The sequence below is a fragment of the Petromyzon marinus genome, chromosome 47 (genome assembly GCF_048934315.1).
Source record: "Petromyzon marinus isolate PM22_M1 ecotype Great Lakes invasive population chromosome 47, UKy_Petmar_22M1.pri1.0, whole genome shotgun sequence".
Lineage (NCBI taxonomy): Eukaryota > Metazoa > Chordata > Hyperoartia > Petromyzontiformes > Petromyzontidae > Petromyzon > Petromyzon marinus.
Genome location: NC_133713.1, coordinates 8,012,468 through 8,023,265, shown reverse-complemented (window position 1 = coordinate 8,023,265; position 10,798 = coordinate 8,012,468). Strand labels below are relative to the sequence as shown.

Below are 10,798 nucleotides of genomic sequence, written 5' to 3'. Positions count from 1 at the left end.
CCTTTGTCTCCCCAGTGGTGATGTTCACACATCGCACCAGGTACTCATTTGAGGCCGAGTTGACCTAGGGGAGGCCCAGAACCGCTTCGGACATCCGTCACCGGCACGGGTGGCCGTGAAGGGGAATCGACCTCGGGTCGATGGGTTCGTGGCGCAGCGCGCCAACCAACCGCAGCACTACCAACTCCCCAAACATGTATGTGCGCACACACACACACACGCGTGTATACACGCACATACCAAGCCATCGATGGAGTGCTTCTTGGGAGAGAATCTGTACCAGTGCAACGACGAAGACTACCAACGACTCTCGAAAACAAAACTTATGCGGCCACAGCAGAAGACGCCTGAACTCATCGAAGACGCCTCAACACAAGACCACCGCGCGCACCGTCTAGTCGATAACCCAACTTGCTTTTTCGCAACTACACTTATTTGCGGCGACACAAATTTGCACTACTTAATTCCAAAGCAAGAGGAAGTTTAACAAGTGTGTGTGTGTGTTGTGTGTGTCTAGAGGGGAGCCCGCGGGCGAGGTTAACTGCAAACCGGAAGCAAGTTTGGATGCTTTGAGACGCTGCGCACAGCTGGTTCACTCTGGCTACAGCCGCCCACAACGGAGGCATTCACAAGAATCAGACACTTTTGACATATCGCTTCCTTGCCTGCAATCGCATTCCCGAGCTCGGACGAGCAGCCTACAGCAGCCTACACAGTTGCGCGCACCCCCTGTGTAAGAGCGCGTGTGAGGGGCGCCTCTCAATCTCTCTCAAAAGCCAGCCGCATCGCGCCTGAGACCGAGTGACACGGGGAAGGAAGAGAGAGGTGCTCACAAAGCGGTAGTGAGGCTCAACTTCGCACGTCTCGTGCGTGTCACGCAATTGCCGACATTTGTACGATTCCCCCGGCCTTGTCCAGACCACAAGCTCAAAAGCCGAATGTATGGCAGTTATTGTTGTTTAGAGCCACCCGATTAAAAGAAAAAAACCCGCTTTGGAATATCTGGCGATCACAACAGGAAGCAATGAAAAAAAGGGATGACTGGTTTTGTTCTCATTAGGACTCCTCAGTTTGATGACAGTCATCAATCAATGCTCACTGCTGCCATATGCCTGGGAGCTCAAATATCGAGAAGGCTTCTGCTACCTCTCCTCTATGGGGACCCACATTAGCACTTGCTGAAGGCAACAGTCATTAAAATCCAAAACATGGCCAAAACGCAATAATAATTAAGATCCAAAACGTTCTCTACGTGATGACAAAACCTATCACAAGAGGAAAATGCATGCAGGCTAGACACAAATAGCTTCAGCGGTGAGTTATAGGAAATAAAGCCGGATTGAGGAAATTGCAAGCGACTTCACGAGTCAAATGGCCCTCCGACCTTCTTAAATATCAAGCATGTCACAATACATACATTCATCAATTAAAATAGATTCTTATGTTCACGATACAGGCCACGAATTGCATGAAAATTGGTCATGTATGCTTTCTGCCAATTGCATGCTTGTGATGCGATTCTGCGGCCGTCTGGAACGCACTTCCTTACGATATTCGGAAGCCACTGGGGCTATGCACTTCTAAATTTAGATCGAAAACTCATTTCTTGAAAACTGCTTTTTGTGTTTAGTTTGTGGCGCTTCCCCCACATCTCCAATGAGAACGGTTGGCTACGTACGGTACGAAAGAAGTTCAATGTACATACATAAAGTCAATGTAGCTAATGCAACTGTACAAATGAGTTGGACAAAATTGGAACCGATACAATGTGGACGGTCAAAACCGGACAAACGTTTCTCCTTTGCTGGATCGCGATACCCGAAACGTGAGCGGTCAATTCAATCGCTGGGGTCCGGGGTGCGGGCGGTGTGGGCATGAATCTTTACACGTACGGTATGTACCGTACGTGCACGTTGAACTTCTTTCGCACCGTACATAGCCAACCGTGCTCGTCGGAGGTGCAAGCGAAGGGGAGCGAGGGGGTATTTTATCAGAAGATTGACGGAGGCTTGCGGGAATTTACTGTGCATGTTCACAACAGACGCAGTTCACAAAGGTGGAGTATTTGCATTTCACATCTTCCCCGGAGCACCTGGATTGCCACATTTCCGACTATTTTTTTTTAATGCAAAATGGGACGAGGCTGGCGCTAGGCACAATGTTCACATCGTTACGCTAAATATTGCTGGCGTCACCACCAATGAATATGTTCTAGGATTACGCTTCATTAAACGCGACATTTTCAGCACGTTAGAAGCGGGGGGGGGGGCAAATATATACATACGTAACGCAATAACACTTTCGGATGTTCCACTTGATCTGATGGAGCTGCGACCGATTAGACAGACGGCTGTAAACCATTAAACGGCTTTTTGAATGTCTGAAATTAACATTCGCACGCCCTATGATTGCGATGGTCGCGTTAAAAAAAAAAGCACTCGTGGCGTGGATGTGTCAAAACAAGAGTTTGATTAGAGGCACTTAAACACACACCCCGAGGATTTTTCCCTGCGTCCGACACGCTTGCGGGCCGGAGGAGCGATATTGTGAGAAGGGGCGGGTTCATAAATATTGCACGTTCACCTGCCGTCGGCACGCGGTCTTTCTGCGCCGATTAATAATTCACGGTGCAGTTAACGAAGCACCGCTCAAATAAATAAACCGTGCTCTCACGGCTCGAGGCCACTTCGGTGGGGAAACGCCTCCTCCAACAGGCCTCGCTTAATCTTAACGCTGTTGCTGCTGCCATTTGACTGCTGTCAAAGTCACGGCATGACGCTCTTCCTTACGATATTAGGACGCCACTGGAGCTACAGTGAGGGAAAAAAAGTATTTGATCCCCTGCTGATTTTGTACGTTTGCCCACTGACAAAGAAATGATCAGTCTATAATTTTAATGGTAGGTATATTTGAAGAGTGAGAGACAGAATAACAACAACAAAATCCAGAAAAACGCATGTGAAAAATGTTATAAATTGATTGGCATTTTAATGAGGGAAATAAGTATTTGATCCCTCTGCAAAACATGACTTAGTACTTGGTGGCAAACCCCTTGTTGGCAATCACAGAGGTCAGACGTTTCTTGTAGTTGGCCACCAGGTTTGCACACATCTCAGGAGGGATTTTGTCCCACTCCTCTTTGCAGATCTTCTCCAAGTCATTAAGGTTTCGAGGCTGACGTTTGGCAACTCGAACCTTCAGCTCCCTCCACAGATTTTCTATGGGATTAAGGTCTGGGGACTGGCTAGGCCACTCTAGGACCTTAATGTGCTTCTTCTTGAGCCACTCCTTTATTGCCTTGGCCGTGTGTTTTGGGTCATTGTCATGCTGGAATACTCATCCACGACCCATTTTCAATGCCCGGGCTGAGGGAAGGAGGTTCTCACCCATGATTTGACGGCACATGGCCCCGTCCATCGTCCCTTTGATCCGGTGAAGTTGTCCTGTCCCCTTAGCAGAAAAACACCCCCATAGCATGTTTCCACCTCCATGTTTGACGGTGGGGATGGTGTTCTTGGGGTCATAGGCAGCATTCCTCCTCCTCCAAACACGGCGAGTTGAGTTGATGCCAAAGAGCTCCATTTTGGTCTCATCTGACCACAACACTTTCACCCAGTTGTCCTCTGAATCATTCAGATGTTCATGGGCAAACTTCAGACGGGCATGTATATGTGCTTTCTGTAGCAGGAGGACCTTGCGGGCGCTGCAGGATTTCAGTCCTTCACGGCATAGTGTGTTACCAATTGTTTTCTTGGTGACCATGGTCCCAGCTGCCTTGAGATCATTGACAAGATCCTCCCGTGTAGTTCTGGGCTGATTCCTCACCGTTATCATGATCATTACAACTCCACGAGGTGAGATCTTGCATGGAGCCCCAGGCCGAGGGAGATTGACAGTTATTTTGTGTTTCTCCCATTTGCAAATAATCGCACAAACTGTGGTCATCTTCTCACAAAGCTGCTTGGCCATTCCAGCCTTGTGTAGGTCTACAATCTTGTCCCTGACATCCTTGGAGAGCTCTTTGGTCTTGGCCATGGTGGAGAGTTTGGAATCTGATTGATTGATTGCTTCTGTGGACAGGTGTCTTTTATACAGGTAACAAGCTGAGAATAGGGGCACTCCCTTTAAGAGTGTGCTCCTAATCTCAGCTCGTTACCTGTATAAGACACCTGGGAGCCAGAAATCTTTCTGATTGAGAGGGGGTCAAATACTTATTTCCCTCATTAAAATGCAAATCAATTTATAGCATTTTTGACATGCGTTTTTCTGGATTTTGTTGTTGTTGTTATTCTGTCTCTCACTGTTCAAATAAACCTACCACTAAAATTATAGACTGATAATGTCTTTGTCAGTGAGCAAACGTACAAAATCAGCAGGGGATCAAATAATTTTTTCCCTCACTGTATATACATACATAAGAAGTATCCATTAGAAACTCTTCAAGAGAAAGGGAACCCTTGGTGTTAAAGAATGGCCCACGGAAGTTGTTATCACAGAGCTACCTCCGACATCCCTTCAACAAAGTGACCTTTGATCCACACAGCAGGGGAGCACGTGGTTTTCCTACCTGCCCTGCTACAGAGAGTACTCTTCGTCCCATCACAGCCAAACCGAAATGTTTAAGTCTCTGAGATGAAATGTAGCCAAATTAAGTGCAGAATCAACCGTAATGTGATGGCTTTTTTTTTTGTTTGCAGTCATCGATGATTGGGCCGAGACTATGAACTCACTCCGCATAAGAACCCGGTTTAAATCATAGGAACCAGTCTCGCCGATATGCCGCACTGTTGGCTTTCCACAAAGTGGTAGCGAGTTTACTGGTCCTGAAGCAATGGATGTACTCAGCCGAGCCATGGCTGGAATTTGAAATCACACCCTTCTGCTTGCGGAGGACAGCCGGTTGAACACCCAGCCGGATATACTATTACAGGCCAGCAGCAATAAATTATCTTTAGACGCACTTCTTGGAAGAAAAAAATAAAAATTTTAAAGCCACAATTGCACAACGGTTTAATGATGGGGAGAAGGGGTGGGTGGGGGGGCAGCTAATAAAAAGTCATGGAAATGAAAATCAAGGCTGACTGGGCGCGTGGCGGTCCTCCGCTTTGTCAACACAGAGCGCATAACCAGACCAGACGCCAGTGATGTTCCAAACGCGCCGGCGATGTATTCGTCTCGACAGTCGCCGTCGTTCATTTCACGCACCACCCCCCACCCCACCCACTTCTGCGAGGTGTGTAGCGGTTCACCTCCCGGGCCGTGCGCAATGGGAAGAATTGTCACGATTCAGTGTCACTGGGATTCGATTCGAGAACTCAAATATGTGTTTTTTTTTATCTTGTTCGCATTGTCCCATGCTTAACGTCTGCCTTGTGTGTAGATCCCCAATTTGTCCCGTCTCGTGTGTATTTTATCGTTGGCACTGCGAGCACCGTCTCATTAGTACCGTCTATTTAGTACTTTAATCCTTCCTACCGCCTCGTCCGCATAATTCCATTCGTACTTCCCACACTGCCTTGTTACCTACCTCCACCTCGTTGGCCGTGACCATTAACTGACAAAGTAAAAAAAACGTGCAGAACAATTTTCCCCGAGACTAAAAATTACAGAGTCTCGCACGTGCGATTTTTGACGCGTGTGTACTGTGGAGCCTAAGGAGCGATTTTAATCAATGATTCGTTACGGACAGACACTCTACCCCACAACGCCACACTGGCTGCTTGGCAAAGCAGCTGTCCCCCCCCCCCGCCCCCCCCCCAGGGTCCAGGCGCGGTTTCTTCATCGAGGTGCCCGGCCAACCGAGATCGACGATTTATAACGAGAAAAATAATAATAAATTTGACGCTTCACAGCAATTTTGAGAACTTGAAACTATTTTACTTCTATATTCTTGGTTCTTTCGGTAAAGTCATGTGACTTTACCGAAAGAACCAAGAATATGAATTCCCTGCAGTCACGAAAGCTTTAAATCAAAATTTACTTTACTTCTGCTGCTTTTCAGCACCCGTTGCACTGCACGGAACTCGTGCAGCTAGCAGTGCACCACCTTGTGTAAGAGAACAGCCCAGGAACAGTAACAGAATGCTCCTTTAACACACTTCCCTATCCCCCTCTATTCATATATTAGGGGACACGATTACTTCAATCTTTTCCACGAATTGAATCCCGATTGTGCAATCGGCATCATGTCATGTCAGGGGCAATCCATTCGGAATGCTCGCAGAGCAATCCATTGCGCGTGTTCGAGAACGGTCCGCCAAACGAGATACCGCAGAACTATTACTGAAATCTCTTCAAGTGACCTATCATCTACACCAGGGGGCAGCACTTTCCCACCATCCCCCACGCCCCCCCAAACCTGCCAGACAGAGAACGTTGTCACTTGCCAGTCATATCAATACTATTAATTCTCAGAGCTGGAATTCTGCCAATTTGAATGCAAAACATAATTAAACCCGAATGTGGCAATTGTTGAGCAAGATTAATCTTTCCCCATTCAATCACCGGCAACAAACCATCGAGCTGCGAACCCAGGAAATCGCACCAAAGCACCCTTGTTGCATTATAGCTGGCTGAGAAGTCAAGTGACCAGGACACAGTCTCATTTGCAACGGTGACCTGTGGCATCAGTCTGCCAGGAGGGGGTGACAATTGCGATGTAAAAATGCAAACTGAGCAATTTGTGGGCAATTTCGAAATTTGGGGGGGAAATTCGGGCCCCCCCCCCCCCCTCCGACGCCGGCACACAATGGCCTATACCCTTAAGAATTACGTCAGGGCATTCTTTAACGCTCGCTGTGAAGCAGACTTCATGCGTCGTCGCTGTTCGTACGCACCAGCTGGATTCGAACCGTGAACCTCTGAACAGAGAGTGAAGAAACGCGCCACCGCTGGTTTCACATCGACGCCCGTGGTGGCCACTGTCCGAGGGCCAGGGGCGTCTTTCACACGGCCAAGCGACACGTTTTTTTCCGCGCGTTGCAGAGGTTGGCGGTGGTTCAAGGCTCCGGCCACTCTGGTTATTACTGCGGGTGGACCGACCGTAACCATACGCGCAGTGCATTTGTCAGTGGACACTGATGAATCCATTGGATATTGATGTTAAAAAATGAAATTTGCTTATTCAGGAAAGCCACGCCGAGTTGTGGGACTTTTTCAGGAGGATCCTGCATTGCGGTTTTCATTTCAATTAATTTATGTTGATACATTTGGGAAGAAACCAGCGCACCTGGAGAAAACCCACACAGGTCGAGGGGATAACACTATCCCATACAGATGGTAACAGATGGCAATCAGTCCACGTGCAGTACTGTCCTCTCCTGGTAAGCCATGGTACTGCACCTCCTCGAGGCCCACGGGAAGGGAGTTTCACAGCAATTGTGCGGTGATCCACCAACCCTTTGCCTCCACAGTGCTGGATTACAGGGCCACGTGCGTAGCCACCACCGCCGATTTTCGTCATTCGAAACAGAGTCAGCCATAGTGCCGCCGCCGCAGCCGCGGTACAAATTTTCCCCAAATTAGAAGAAAGTATCCAACTGCAAATGACCTAGTAGGAAAAGACAAATCTTCGCCAATCCCCCCCCCCAACTTAACAGGACTCTCTAAAAAAAAAGGGAGTTGAGACGCAGCGAGGCTTTTGTGGCTAAACGAGGCGCCACGTGAGGGTGCTCGTGCTCCCGGCCCAGCGCGAGGCTCTCGAAGTTTCCCGCGGGGCCGCCGCCTGCCCGCCGTCCGCGTCCCGGCGCCGTCGGCTCGAGGCTTACCGTGGTAAAAGAGAACTCCCTCGGCGGCCTTTTAATTTATTCACACAATACCCCGCGGAGCACAGCGTGGCCCAGATTCATTTAAACGAGGGCGGCAAAGCGGATGAAGGTAAAGTTAATTCGACAAATCCGAAAATAATAATGAGATCACTTCAGAGATTCCCGAAGGCATATTACACTTACTTCTGAAAAAACTACTGAAACTGTACAGCTACAATTGTAAATGAAAGAGTAGGGGGTAAGAAGGTAAAAATGGACAACAATCACAACATAATTAATACAATGTCAGTTAACATTACAAATCTTTGGGGATTATTTAAAAAGAGTGACTTAAAAAGGGGAGAGGAGTTTGCTGCTGCGTTGAGGAATAAATGCGGCTGGGCTGCTCGATAGCCAAGGTCAACCACTGGATTGGGGGAGTGAGGTCCACAGTTCGGGCCCACAAAACCAGAAAGGCCTAAAAGTCCATGCAGTTCTTTGTAACGCAATGATGATAATAACATTGAGAGCTATTTTGATGTAGCTCCATATATAGGCCGGGGCACGCAACTCATCTCAAACATTCGAAAGACCACCCCTGCCCACCTCCCCCCAGAGGCAGCTGTCCCTGTGGCACAAGACGACACGACACCAGCACCTGACCTGCAAACATTGCTACATCTCAATTGCGTAATTTCCGGGTAATTTTCGATTTACGGCAAATGTGGCACATAGCATCACCACGGTTATTACACTCTCGGCAATAATCAGGGCGCCCGCTGGATTCGATCCGTGAACGTCCGCAACACAGTGGCGACCGCGCTGCCGCTCGGCCACGTCAACCGTCCCCAGGGTGCACGTAGCAGCCAGGGATTTAAACCTTTCTCGTGTGGAGCCAATTCCGTGCACGGTCTGCAGGCCCGTCGACGCTCCACGACGGAAGGGGGGCCAGCGTGGACCAGAGGATTCAGAGCAACCACGTCACCGGCCCCCGTTGCGAGCGATGAAGTTCTGAGAGCCGCTCTCGGCAGCCTTCGCATCACCGACGGAAATAAACCTCGTCGAACACACGTGGCCGGTGTCCTGGTGTAAACGGAGACTATTCATCAGCTGATGGTGCTAAATAATTCATCGGGGCCGCTGATCTGCCGATACCCATGGCGGGACGTTCACTCCGCCGAGTAGGCGTGTCCATTACTTTGAATTGCAGGCCGGGAGAACGCGGTGCGTATGAGCACGTTATATTCAATCACGGGGCGCGAGGCCGGCTCCGATAACGATCTTCGCTAATTAACAGCCCCCCCTCCTGCTGCTGAGTGTGGCTGTCGATGATGGAACTGGTTCCGGGTGGGGGGGGGGGGTGCTATGTCATACGCAGAGTAAGATTGGAAGTTGCCCTCTCTCCAGCCTGTGTGTGGGGCAGGCGTGTGGTGTTGGCGGGATGTACCGCCGATTCGCTCCGCTCGCAATTCAGTTAAGTGTCACGATTCAGGGTCGCTATTCATGAATTAATTATTATTATTTAACACTGTTGAATGTAATTCCATTTGCTCCCCCTCTTCTGCTGCCTCCATTGTCTGGGACTCCCTACCTCCCAGCCATCTGTGCTGTCAGCTCCCTGCCCCTATTCAAATCCAGGCTCCAGATTTTCCTCTTCTCCTCTGCCTTTGACTGTCTGCTTCTCTGTACTAAATAAATATGCCTCACTGTTACTGCACAGCTTCTTGAAAATGTAGTATTTAAACGCTATAAAAATCTACATTGTATTGTATTGTCAGTCTATAGTAGCTGAAGGGTTCACGTGAATCTATTGCGCACGACGTAAATAAAACAATGATTCTAACACGTGTGATTCAACGCATGTATTATGAGCTTAACAGTCTATAGTAATGGTTGAATCGATGCAAACAGCCCGAGGAAACAGCCTCTTGTGGATTGAGCTGTCTCTGCATTCTCAACCCACGTGATTGAAACCCACACAAGATTCAGCCCATGTACGGCGATGAGAGCAGTAACATCAATTATTTCCGGTTCAACATCAACACAGATTTCCAGCTCACAATATATAATGCGCCGTTCAAACATGGGCATCTGACCACGTGCCCCGTGTTGTTTGTGCCAACGTGACGGTGTACTCGGGGTCGAAATGAAGTCTGCGAGAAAGTGGAATTGGCCATGCCAACATGGTTCGCTCAAAAGGTGAATAATGAACGCGTTACCATTTTCTCAGACGCAGAAGCCCCGACAACTTATCGGGCACAGCCCGTACTGTAAAGGTAATCCCTGTATAAACAACAACAACACCACTGATCAAGGGGGGGGTGGCAGCGGGGAAAGGGCGCCATAGCTGCGGCGACGGCCGGCCCGGCAGCGGTGGTCGAGAACCGGCATCGGCAGGGCTACGTCTAGCTACTGGTTGGCTAGTTAGGATTGGGGACAGTGAGAGTATTGTACTCGCGACTCGTTTGTTATAGTGAGTAGGCGGGCCAGTACTCGTGGCTGGCTGGATAGTTGTTGAGTTTATAATTAAGAGTTAGGACAACCGTTTGCCGAGCCAGTGCACTCCACCCACATGCGGATAATCCATCCCTTTTCAGATTTTGGCCAATTTTGGTCTCCGGCGTTTCACGTCACGCCGTCCATCACGGGCCCCCCCCCCCCCCCGCCTCTGTCTCATCATCAGCGGGATCCCGGCGCGAATCCCAAATGTTCAGACATCGCTCCGAGCCCCGCACCGGTTCAGTCAGGCTTACACCCGCAGGGGCCTCAATCGCCACGGACACACGGATCAGCGGGCACACAACGGGGACGGCCGCGCGGGCGCCGTGCCGGGCAGACAACGCCGCACCCTGCCGCCACCGCCCTGCAAAAACCCCCCACGCAGCCCCCTCTCCTCTCCCCCAGAGCTTGTACCGAGCTGACCTCGCGTCAAGAGCTCTCTCTGGCGGGGCTCTCGTCCCATCAGAATAACAATTAGCGATGGCGGGGCCGCGCCAGTTGGATCGCCACCGCGCCGCTGGGGCAGTGTTCGGCGAAGCCTGGGACGAGTCCAA

At 49.7% G+C, this 10,798-nt stretch overlaps 1 protein-coding gene across 3 annotated transcripts in view; it reads right to left on the bottom strand.

Moving 5' to 3' along the window:
* Positions 1 to 10,798, bottom strand: part of LOC116952458 (uncharacterized) — a 103,522-nt gene that overhangs the window by 55,470 nt on the left and 37,254 nt on the right. The window lies entirely within an intron of this gene.